General features: G+C 39.0%; 1 protein-coding gene across 17 annotated transcripts in view; it reads left to right on the top strand.

The window, feature by feature from the left end:
• The window catches only part of robo1 (roundabout guidance receptor 1), a 697225-nt gene that overhangs the window by 346514 nt on the left and 338028 nt on the right, over positions 1-12683 (top strand). For 7 of the 17 annotated variants that reach the window (XM_087340356.1, XM_087340348.1, XM_087340354.1 and 4 more), the window contains exon 1: positions 2153-2271. The exons of 7 other annotated variants lie outside the window; for them this stretch is intronic. The gene's annotated coding sequence lies outside the window, so the exon portion shown is untranslated. Of the gene's footprint in view, positions 1-2152; positions 2272-2300; positions 2756-2800; positions 2891-6698; positions 6723-12683 lie in introns of those variants that run through there. 3 more of the 17 variants (XM_087340344.1, XM_087340345.1, XM_087340346.1) reach the window with 3 other exon arrangements.

Here is a 12683-nt window from a genome sequence, read left to right as displayed (position 1 = left end):
CCCCAGTGGCGTAAGCAATTTGAATTCTGGTGGCGATAGCCTCCCTGCCATCTCCCTGCCAGAAAAACTGCCGCGAACTTAATCTGAATTGTAAGCCGCGTTATCGCCCGCGGTATTTAATTTGTCGTTTCGTCCCCCCTCCCCCTCCCCCCTCCGCCCTCTCTCTATATCTTCGCTCCGTCAGTGCTTTTATTCATTATTTTCCAATTTCTTCCCCTCTTCAGTTGTGCTGGATCATACCCAAGCCATTTTTAGAGTCAATCATACCTTTTTATAAAACAGTCATTGAAAGAAATTGCATTTCTTTTACGCATTACCCAGGGACGCAAGACCCTTTCTAATCCCCTCCCTCGTCATATTATTATAAATTTACTTACCCAACTAAATTACTGACTGGATGTTATTTACATGGAATAGATCATTTAAGAAGTTGCTTACTGTGTGTTGGACTAGCGGGAATCGATAGTGTTTACAGATCGACTCTAGTGTCGACTGAGCCTTCGAGATCTCTTCCTTCCAAGATAAAGTTGGTCGAGCGTTAATTTGATTAGTCAGTGTAGACTATAGGAGAGTTTTATGAATTGATATAATGCGCCGACGCAAGGCTAGGTTATGGAGTACTCCATTATCATCTTGGTACTTACGGCAAACATTACTCCGTTTCGATCTATCGATCACTCGCTTACAGTACTACGTGCGGTGAAACACGTGAGCAGTGGCTAACATCAGTACAAAAAGGTTTAACAAGTGATTAACAGTAAGTAAAGAGAGATTGATCATTAATACTGACGGAAAACTCGGTTAATGTTTTCATAACGGTCAGTAGAGCGCGACCTTGACGCTGTAGTGGCAACTATAGAAAGACAACTCCCAAGATAACTTATGCGTTTTGTATAAGTCACTGCGTTTTCAAGAAGTTCGCTATTGTCAATAGCTCTGAAGATACAAGGACATCGCAGCCATTTTCGACTGACGAGAACGTAGCAAGTTCTGCGAGACACACTTTGAGGAGAAAAAAATCTGATTTGAGTGCATCGAATGTCAAGGGAATAGAACCATAATATTGTGGTTTAGGTGGGCTGTTGCGTCATGTAGTCTTTTGGTTGTAAAGGCCTACCGACGTTTCGGAGGAACCATAAATGAGGATCGATTTTAATATTTTGATGCACCTGGATTAAAATCCCAGAGTACTTAAAGAAAAACTTGGAAATGCAACGGGAATTTAATTTTATTTGAAATGGCTGAACAACTGATAGCTGTGCCGTACGATCTTTATTTATAAGTGTAAAAGAAATAAATTTAGGTAAATTTAACGGGAGAAAAGATGCGATGTCGGAGGAATTAAGACAAATATGGATGGTAATAACAACGAATATTATTAATTCATTTATAGTTATTTAATTACTTTCTCCGCACCTCAGACTGAACGCTCACAGAGTCTGTTGATACGATGATTAATATTATCATAAATAAGATAAACTATTTTCTAACTACGCAAATTCCCGTCATAAGTAATATGAAGAGCTATTGGTATGAACAAATTAATTTGCAGTGTGGCTAATAGCTCTCCAGAACAGCTCTGTCCTCCAGTCTGCTGTCTCTTAAAGGCTGCCAAGATCTTGGTCGAAATATTCCCAGAGAGAAACTACTCCTGCAGTTTAGGCCTTACCACGTACACGAAACGAGCGATGTTGCCGACATTCTGAAATCAATGTGACAATAGGAAAGATCAGGACGAGATTGAATTATAAGAAAGGAGAGGACAAATAATTGAGAAGAAACAGACAGTAGAGGCATGACGAAAACGAAGAGTAAAGAGTAGAAAGAAGGATAAGCAATGACAATAATAAGATTCCATGTTTCCGTTACAAGCTCTCTCGGTTTTCATGTCTTCCCACCTCTAGTGACAGCCAACAAGCATTGTGTGTGCATTGGTTCACAATGGTTACGCGTTCTAGTTTATGCATTACAATAACGAATGTGTTTAAATAGGCTGTATGCGCCTTTTGTGTTCATTTTTTAATGTTATCCCCCGAGACGCATCCCGCAGCTGCCATAGCTTCGTATCACTCCGGGTCGCCCCGACCTCTGCCGAACGGCAGGCTCTGCAGCGCGTGCCTTGTCCCATTCAAACGAGTCCTCAGTCGCGAGCGAGTCTGTGTGCTAGTAGGTTTTAAGGTGAGGTGCATTCTGGGACTGCAACGATCATTCAGTAGCGTGTTGTGTAATTGTGATTTGTGCAAATAATGGATGATAACAGAAGCCTTGAAGGTAATTGCAGTTTAAAGTAGGGTTGTGGTGACGTTCTCAGTGCGAGAAGAATGCTTTTTTTCGGATGTGTTCATGTCTTTCTTACCGACAAGTGACGACAATGCAACCATGTTGTCTTGGTGTATTATAAAGTCACAGCACAGTTTATTAAATCCATAGTTACGGTGCAAGTCTTCAGTAGAATCTGAGATGAAACAACGTCAAGATTTGTTGCTTTTCGTACATGTTGGATTAATGTCGGGGTTTGAACGTTGACCTGAACTGAATATGTATTAGCCGGGTATTAGCACAGCTTGATGTTAGGTGCAAGTTATCAAGAAATGGCTGTCAGCATATGGCTGATTATAACCACTATTAAACAGGACCACCCTTTTCGACCAACATGTTTTATTTTTCAAAATAATTTCTAATTGAATTAGTGAACTTCGTTAAAAAGTTTGTGTGTGGTATTTGTAATGGCAGTAATGATCGGATAAAGAACAAGGTATGTGGGGTTTGAATGTATCTGGGTGGGACAGTAGACCCCTGATCCAATTTGCATGTACAGTGTTTAACGATGCAGTGATGCTTATGTTATCTACGAAACATGTGCAGATGATTATGAATGCTGACTGTTAAGGTAAGGAAGTGGCTTATTTTAAGGCATTGTGCCTGTATTTACCTAGACAAACTGAATCGAAACAGCAGCGCCGATCATAAACCACTGCTGTCGGGCAAAACTCAGAAAAGCGACGAATATTGGCGTTGTGTTCTCAGTTGTTGAGATGTGGTAGGGCGCTCAAGGCGGCTTATCGGTTAGGACGTACGAAGGGCAGATACTTGCGTTGGTACAAGCCGGAGATCGCTTGCAGGGCAGAGGGAGGAAAGTTTTCAGGTTTGGAGCTCATTCCCTTAAAATGTTTGCGGTAAATGTGACAATTTTTTTAAAAGGTCGTATTTTAATTGTTTGTTACCATACGGATTTGTTAGCATTTGAAGAAAACCTTACATCAGTTACTGGTTGCAAAATTCGTTGAATTATTATGAAACTAAGGTGAACTATCTTATTATTATGTTAACTCTCGGGAAACCTGAAGACACCGAGCAAATTAATGGAAAGTAAGTGGCAGCTGTCGGAATACGTTCGGTGGATTGGTGTGAAAGTTCAATTCACAGGCAGGAAAAAAATGTTTCATCAAAGAAAACAGAACAAACTGTGTTGTGTAAACCTCATTTAATTATGCATAACGCTTTTGGAGCAACGGTGATAATATTGGTGGGGAGGGATGTAATAAGCCCATGATATTCTAGAAATAATACTGAGCCCTGTGCTAGTGAAGTTACGTGGAATTTAATCAAAAGCCTTTTTTCACTAATCTGGCTAGTCTGTGTTACATCTGAAGTGTAAAGTACGCAATCTATTAATTTCATTGGGGACAGAAGTTATGCAAACACCCAGCCATTGTAAATATAATAAACATCCGCCTAGCTGTGCAGGAATGCAAAGCCGGCTTTCAGAAGACCACTTACCGATTTGTCGACTTTCACGAGATGAAAGACGTACGTTATTTTCGTTTGTGCTGTACAGACCGCGAGTTGCTGGCGTCTGCAGGTTTCCCAACTTTGTCGACAGTGGCGGACCGAATTTTATAGTTTTATTTATTTTGGCAAGTAACGCCGAAAGCATTATCGAAGCAATTTGATATGCAAAAAATACACGAGAATTACAAAACGCGATCGAAACTTTCATGAAATTGTAGACTGATGTAATTATATAAAAAAGTAATACTGATTTTGATTTCGGTACAGCAGCGACGTGTTGAAAACCATTTAGAACTTCACTTTCAGAAAACCGTAGTTTTAGTCTTTCACACGTAAGATCAATTATTCATTTCACTCCTAATTAGTATGCCAGTGATGTTTAAAGTTTCTGTACTTTCTCTATAATGAATTGGAAAGGATGTGGAAGGAAGCGGTTGTGGCCTTCGTAAGACACTACCCAGGTTGTATAGAGGGACTGAGGAAGACCACTTAAAACACCAGTTACCAATGCTGGTTTCCAGGCTGAGATTTGAATCTGGAACCTCACGAATACGAAGCAGGAGTGTTAACCACTTCACCACGGTCAAGTGCTTATCGAGCTACATGTTTCGGCCGCAACCATCTTCAGGTTCGATGTGTCTCCTACGTGTTTTATTCATTTATTAAAACCAAGATTAATTTTCTTACTTGGATTTGTCCAAAATTGATATGAGTGTTTTCTGAGATGTAGTCTGATCGTATAAAATTCAAAAAAAGTCGCCATTCCATCATGGTTAATGTTGGAATTCGTGTGCCAGCAAGGCAAGTAAGAGAAATTTGTACTTTCCCATTCGAAGAGCATTTTTGTTTCACCTTTCATCTTCCTGAGTTTGTGCCCCGATACATAAACATCGCCGTTAGTCTCTTGTTATCAGCCAAATGCACTTCATTGCTTGCCGATGACATCCAATGCCTACTTTCTGTTTCTTGTCTGTTGGTACGAGGTTTTTTTTTGCACCAAAGTTTCAGCATTATCACGTGACTTGTTAATCGAGAAAGATTGAATTACGCTTTTCGAGTCAGAATTGTTTCGATACTTTGCATGGCTTGTGATTTAAGTAGGGATTAAGGTTAGTACAGTCTTTGCCTCGAATAAGTGGGTACAATCTGCGAGATAAAGCTGGGAAGCTCACGTAGGTTGCATGACATTATTTTAATTTTAATAGTTTTAAAAATTTCACGCTTTTCAGTGTAAATTCTGGAATGGAAATTGCTTTAAAACAGCCAACTTCCTCCTCTTTCGATATCCTTCCCCATTTTTTTCAGAATCATTCTCCAGTTTGATCAGATATAATTTACGTAATTGAGAAAGAGACGTTATATTCGCGAAAAATCAGCATCCGGACAGTAGACACAGATGGAAACCACAAAATGTCAAGTCGGACGGTTTCCGGCCAGCGTTTGAACCGCGTAGCCTACCCGCTCCACAAGATGTAACGAGATCACAGTCATCGTTGAATACGATTTTAGGGCTAGGTGCAGACGGCGCCATCGTACATAAAAATAAGCCATAAAGTTACAGAAGCAAATATCCGTGAAAATCTTTAGCCACGTCCTGTGGTTTGACGAACGCCATCACGAATAGTCCCATATTTATAAAACAGCAGATCTGCACGTCATAGCAGCCTCTGGAGAAAGGTTTGACTGTTCATACACTGGCTGCAAAGTTCGACCCATCTTAAGTTTTGGTTGTATATACGTCAAATATAAGCCTTTGAAGCCGAAGCTTCTCCGAGTAATATTTATGAATTCAGTCCGTACCGCGAAGAAAACACGTTTCGTCACCATTAGAAAAGCTTAGCTGGTTAATGCTGTTTAAGGAAATGGTCGAACTGTTGCCCGAAAAAAGTTTCTTGGAACGCGAAATAGGGGTGTAAAGAACTAAACTGCGAAGTTCGGTTTTTGCGTAGGCGGAAATGGAATTAATAGGTTTTAGTTTTGCGTTTTCCACAGGGCGTCACCGTAGCATTTCAGAGAATTTGCAGGGCATTACAACTTTTTATTTAAATTATTTTGGTTAATGGTTGGCCTTGCTACATTACTAACGGGATTTTAATTTACTTATGGATATGCGTGTGATATAATTAAATTTAATCGTATATTAGTGTGACTCCACAAATACGTAAAAGCTGTCTTTCCGTGGTTGCGTCATATTGAAAGCAGGGGGCAATTCCGCCTTATACAGTTGCCTGTGACTTCCCTGTTTTAATTATTTTCATCATTCCAGTTAAGACTTTAATAGCGACCATATCGAGAACGGGACGTATATGGTGTGATAATATTAAAGTGGTCTCAGCAAAATAGGTTGTGTAGAAGTGTATTAGACGAAAACATTCCTATTTCAGACTAGCCTTGTGTACATTTTATGATGCAAGTTAAGACAATTAATTTTCTTTTATAAAAAGAGCTGTTTTTGTGTTTTTATCACTGTATTAATTCTGGAACTTATATATTTTGACATAAATGTATTTTTTAGTGACTGAGTAAAACTGTTAAGGATTCGTTCTGATCACTGAGCAGTTTGCATGAGATTTAGCTACCGCTGCGTGGGTAACGCGTACAGAATGTTTAGTTGTCCCCTATGTAGGCCAGAGACATCTACCGGTCGTTTCTGCTGCTGTACAGCGGGAAACAAACGTAGATAGGGGCGTCTCCAGAAGTATGTTCGTATTTCTTCGTGTTGTGCACAGGATTCATTGAACTACAAAATGATAGTCGTAAGTTAAACCAAAGTAGACGTGTTTAAATACACGGGTTGATCAAATGGTATTATGCTAATGTGATAATTATGACGCACTTTAAGAGACTATAATATGGATACGATTAAAAGTTTAATTGGTGTTTATACATACAAAACTCGTACCAACCTTAACATGAAGAATATTAGTCTGGTAAGTTATCTCTTAATAACAGAAGGACGTGTTTTAACAAATTTATTTAATGTAGTTTAACAATTTTAGTAAGTGAACCGGTGACAATGGAATGACATTTGAACAATCTAAGCGTCGTAGGCGTACTAATTATTTACCATTTTGACATTGCAAACTTTTAATTGGAACAAGTGGCAGTACCTGATAACAAAGTTAGGTTTTGTAATTTCTTCTGTTGATTTTTGTAGGTTTTGCTTTCACCGTCAGACTAAGTGTGTTGCAATTTGATGTATTGTTTTATTTTATTATGTATTGGAATATTTTTAACTGATTTATTTTTTTGTGTATTTTTATTGATCTGTTTGTATTTTTTTTTGCTCTCTTGGTGAAAATACCATCAAGGGCCCACTTATTTATATATGAAGTTATTTATTTTAAGCATTCAACTTTTTATTATAAATACAACACACTAAGAAGAACCTTTCCGCACACACACAGGTTTTCTAGTGCTGTTGTTCATGTTACAAATTTTAACATAATTTTTGCAGACATCATACGTCCTTGTGTTCACCGCCATCGTTTAACAGATTTTGATAAAACTTGGTATGCCAGTCATTACGGACGTTTATGGGGTGAATTGAATATTTTAATTCGAAACAGGTAACACGAAGTTTTGCTGTGCACGAAGGCACGAAGGATTCGTGCATACGTTCAGATTGTTTTGGCATTAAAAATATTTAATAACTTTCCATGTGGAGTCTTCGAACGCGTCATTGCAGTGATAAACGTACTGCATTTTTATTGCAAAAGTAATCCTGTTCGAATCTTAGCTATGTTGCTGATTATTGTCTTTATTTTCCTCAGTTTCTTTGCCGGGAACGTACCTCTTCCATATAACCTTACCGTTGTAATCTGTGCCATTTAACCAAAGCACCAATGATTAGTTTAAATGCGGTATAAACGGGCTGTTAATTCGTGCCCAAATGCCAGCGTCAAATGTAAATTAAGGTCGTGATTCTTTTTTCAGTCTGGAGGTTTTATTGTCAGCTACAAAAGGCCTGTGTTTCTTATAGTTAACATTGATTTCAAATGTTTATGTCAGAGTGAGAAAAGCTCGTCTTTACGCGTTTTCTGGAACGCACCTGTTCGCCATCTGTGCTGTTTCCCATCGTGTTATAAATATTTAGTTAAGTATTCATTTGTTCAGACTTTAGAATTATGTACACTTTAATGGTATTGCGTGAACGTCGCTTCGACTGCAGTTATGTTTGTAAGATCGCTTTTGTACTTCGTTGAATTGGGTAGTAGGTGGCAGCACCAGCTGGAAACTTCTACTGTCCTTAGTCAGAAAGCTGCTTGACTGGCATTACCCGATGACCGCTATTCCCCTAACCTCCTGTACACAAATTTCGTATCTACTAATCCTTTGCTGAAGAATATGGCTGGCTCCTGGGTTGTAGTCTGTTACCGGCGTTTCAGAGGTCCTTGCTGTCTCCATTTCCCTGGTGATGTAGGCAGTAATTAACTCCGAAACTACACGGTGCAAGATCCCAGAAGACAGCCATCTTGTGTTTACTGATCCTTGAAGATGATGCTAATTTTTACGAAAACTGACTTTATGATCGATTTTAAGACGAAGATTTGCAAGGGTGGAGTTGGACGTAGAAAGTTGACTGACCAAGAACAGTTGGCCTCTGAACAGAGACGTACAGAACTAAAACATCAGACCTATTTAACGAAGTATTAAATATCAACAGAAATTGATAGACGGATAGCTTTGCGCAAGTATTATAAACTGAATGTATTCATTTACAAGCATGCATTTACTGTGTATAATAAATTCATTGTTGGTGATATTACAAGGAAGTGTTCGAGGACCATTAACATTACATTCGTATATAAACCAACAAAAGGATGTTCACCTATAACCCGTCTTTGAATAGTGTTTTTAATGTTTGCTAGTGTATGTTATGACAGTCTGCAAACAAAAGAGTATCACGCGGAGAGGCCATCAATACGAGGTGTTTGCTATTGTCTTATGATATCGTCAATGTACAGATTAAACAAGAGGCGATGAAGGTCACTCCAGAGGAAATCTTGAATTGATTAATGTTACTAAAACATTTTTATTGCCTCTTCACTCTGAGTTCTTCTCGTATCTTTATACAGGCTTTTTATACAGCATCGCGTCTTCATTAACTGTGTTCTCATCGGATGTCTGAAGGCGATTGTTTAAATTGTTTTATGCTTGGATATTTCTTTGGAATTTATCAAGCGAAACATAATTCTGTATGTGTTATTGGGTCCACATGTTTATCGTTACATTCAAAAGGGACCTTGATGTCGTTGTTAGAGGTCCATTAATTCTTGTTAAATTATTCCCGTCCGCTATGCGATTTGGGATGTGATATGCAAATTGTTTTACTGGGTCTTATTCACATGTTATAATAATAATATTTTAGGCTTTATCTTGGTGGTCGTAAACGTAATTATCTATGTGTCACATACTTCCTCCGTACTTTTTTCTACAATTATCTTTTTTGTTGTACAGATTTATGAAGATTTTTGTATTTAGACATTTCGGATACCGGAATACTCTCCCATTTTCAGACTGTTTTATATCTTCGACGTATTCGGACATTTTCTCCGTATTTCTATTATTTTTTCACCGATTATCTGTGATTACATTGATCATAACCAGTTTCAGATCACTCCTTGTTGATGTCGACCAATGAGACCTCATTAACATCGAAAGTATGTGTACTGATACATCGAGAAACTGTCGTGACCTATTTAACCTACTATCCCAGCACTTGGTGAAGTGAAGGGACTGAGGAGAAGCACGAGACTTTAATCCCGTCTCCCGGTGGCGCGGTCGTGACATGCTAGAGTTCGCCGGTTACAGCCACTCGTGACTCGTGGAGTGACCGCGGTGTCTCCCAGATGGCCCCTGGTTAGGTTCTCGGAGCGCTATAGGCTGTAACAGCTTTCTTCCGCTGCGATTTCTCATTTGACTTTTGCAGTAGACGAAACTAATGAATTCGTTGTCGTAGACAACATTCAGTGGCTGTACCATGTGAGGTTTAAAATTTGAGATATGACGTCGATGTAGTATCATGGAGTTTGAGGAAAACTGTGATGAACGTCTATCAGAGTCGTCTCATATGTAGTTGTGTCTAGTGTGAAATGAGCAGCTTTGACCTTCAAAAGTTGGTGCTACTGGCTTTTATAATAGGAAATAGCAAGTTGTGAACTGAACGAGGCGTCTTGTTTATAGTGGGCGGTTAGTGGAAATAATTTGACATTTCATAAAAAAGAATTTGTTTCGTCTAGAGCGCAGTGTTTAAAGTATAATAGAAATTACATACAGAAATACTGCCTAGTTTTTATTTTAAATTAACTCTGAGAAAATAACATATTTGGTCGTACACCGCTGTGCTATTATTTCCTTTGTTTGTTGGGTGAATTGATTTTTGGTTTTATTCTTTGTCTGAAAGGAAAAGTTCCAACGTCGACAGTATGTCGGTTGGCGGTGTCATTTTTAGCCTGTTTGACGTTAGGCGGAGCTGAAGTTTTAATGTTTCAGTTTGTCATTGTGTTCTAACAATCAATATCTATTTTGAGAACGAATTATATGATTCCTACGAGCAGTCAGTTTGTATCGCATCGAAGACCTTTAATTATGTATGTGAACTGTGATGCATGTCTCCCGCCATTTTCAATGACAATTTAAATGAATAGGAAATAAATGCATTACAAAAGTTTGGTTGAGACCTCATGGTAAGGGAAAACATGTTAGCTTATTCGTTACTTCCTTGTCAGAATCGTTGTTGCTTAACGAACTGCATTAAACGGTTTCAGTGCGAAGTAATCTTCGATAATAACACGTTCTACTCGTGAATAGACCATCCTTGCACCTGCATAGCTTATGCTCGACTGAAGTGAGTAGCAGTGTGTCAGCGTATAGTCTCGGCTGAGGTTGGGCGAGTCCATTACACGAGGGGATGATAGATTTTGTATTTGTATAGTCTTACGTTCTGTTCAGCTGCGTTTTAAATGGTACAACCCGTGTCTTCGGGTTGTGGAACGACCAACCGATAAGCCGAACGACAACTCTTGAAAGAGAAGTTGGTTAAATTTAAAGTTAGTTTTTTTATTGAATAGGAGGACCATTGTTAAATAAATGTAAATGCATATTTCAAAGGAAAGAGAGCTTAAGTCTACACAGGTTGAAATGTCTTTCCACTGTGACCCTTCTACTTTCGTCTTGTCATCATAGCTACTTCAATTATGTTGATTCATGTAGGCGTGTCTTTTGTGTGTCAACAGACTAAGAATGTATAATAAGACAATCGATATGCGACCTGCATACGCATGTAAATTGATAAAAATTTTAGTGTAACAACAGTTATTTAAATAAACATATTCGTAGATCCGTTACGATGATGGTAGAAAATCAACACGGACTCCAGTGTAAACAGCCGCTGTCTTACAGAAATGGTTCCTTTTCGTTGTACTGATAATCTTCTTTCGCGTATTTTCTGATGGAAATGTCACAGAAGTTTGTTACAGCGAAGAGCGTCCAGCTTTTTTCTCATCCAGCCCGTAGTGTCTTTCTGCCCTCCCATTTGTAGACCTAAGATTGTAGTTAAGGTCTTGCTAAATTTCGGATCATATTGAATAGTAGGACCTACTGTGATAAATTTTTCTCGAGTTACCAGCCGTGTAAGGTGGCTTAATGAAGAACACCAACGTTTCGAGAACCATCTTCATCCTCAGGGTACTCAATTGTTTTCTTCATTAAGCCACCTTACACGGTTGGTAACCCGAGAAAAATTCCTTTTACTTCGCCGTGAAAGAACATTCATTAGTTAGAGAACGTTTTTCATGATAACATTTTATGTCTTGTAGCAGAACGGTAAACTTCAAAGCGGACAGTGTTCGTCTGCCTACCAGACGCGTGATTTATTTTTAAAAACACAAATAATCATATAAAATAAATCTATATATTTACTTTGTGAAGGTATAATGTCTTGGTTATATTTTAATTCTATGTAATTTTAATCGTCAGTTAAGAATCAGTTTTTTTCCTTGAATGATGTAATAATTAAATCTATTTATATCTTTATTTAGGCGTGGATATCTAGTCAGTAGAACAAATGTTAAATTTAATATGCAAACAATTTCGGAAATGTCTGTGGAAGATTTCTGTCTTCTAGGTAGTTGCACCGTGTAGTCTGGTCGATGTTAACCAACGTTTCAGAGGTCATACTGCCTCCATCATCAGGGCGATGAGTATGAAGATTTCTGTCTTCTGGGTTGCTGCGCTGTGTAGTCTGGTCGATGTTAACCAACGTTTCAGAGGTCATACTGCCTCCGTCATCAGGGCGATGAGTATGAGGATTTCTGTCTTCTGGGTTGTTGCGCTGTGTAGTCTGGTCGATGTTAACCAACGTTTCAGAGGTCATACTGCCTCCATCATCAGGGCGATGAGTATGAAGATTTCTGTCTTCTGGGTTGTTACGCCGTGTAGTCTGGTCGATGTTTACCAACGTTTCGGAGGTCATACTGCCTCCGTCATCAGGGCGATGAGTATGAAAATTTCTGTCTTCTGGTTTGTTGCGCTGTGCAGTCTGGTCGATGTTTACCAACGTTTCAGAGGTCATACTGCCTCCATCATCAGGGCGATGAGCATGAAGATTTCTGTCTTCTGGGTTGTTGCGCTGTGTAGTCTGGTAGATGTTAACCAACGTTTCAGAGGTCATACTGCCTCCATCATCAGGGCGATGAGTATGAAAATTTCTGTCTTCTGGGTTGTTGCGCTGTGTAGTCTGGTAGATGTTTACCAACGTTTCAGAGGTCATACTACATCCGCCATCACGGCGATGAGTATGAAGATTTCTGTCTTCTGTGTTGTAGCGCCTTGTAGTCTGGTAGAAGTTTACCAACGTCTAAGAGGTCCTTAACTGCCTCCATCATCAA

This window comes from Zootermopsis nevadensis, unplaced genomic scaffold (genome assembly GCF_977971745.1).
Source record: "Zootermopsis nevadensis isolate Lab colony 2312 unplaced genomic scaffold, Znev_1.0 Znev_ptg000061l, whole genome shotgun sequence".
Taxonomy (NCBI): Eukaryota; Metazoa; Arthropoda; class Insecta; order Blattodea; family Termopsidae; genus Zootermopsis; species Zootermopsis nevadensis.
Note: the sequence above shows the minus strand (reverse complement) of the source record. Positions and strands in the feature narration are given on the sequence as shown.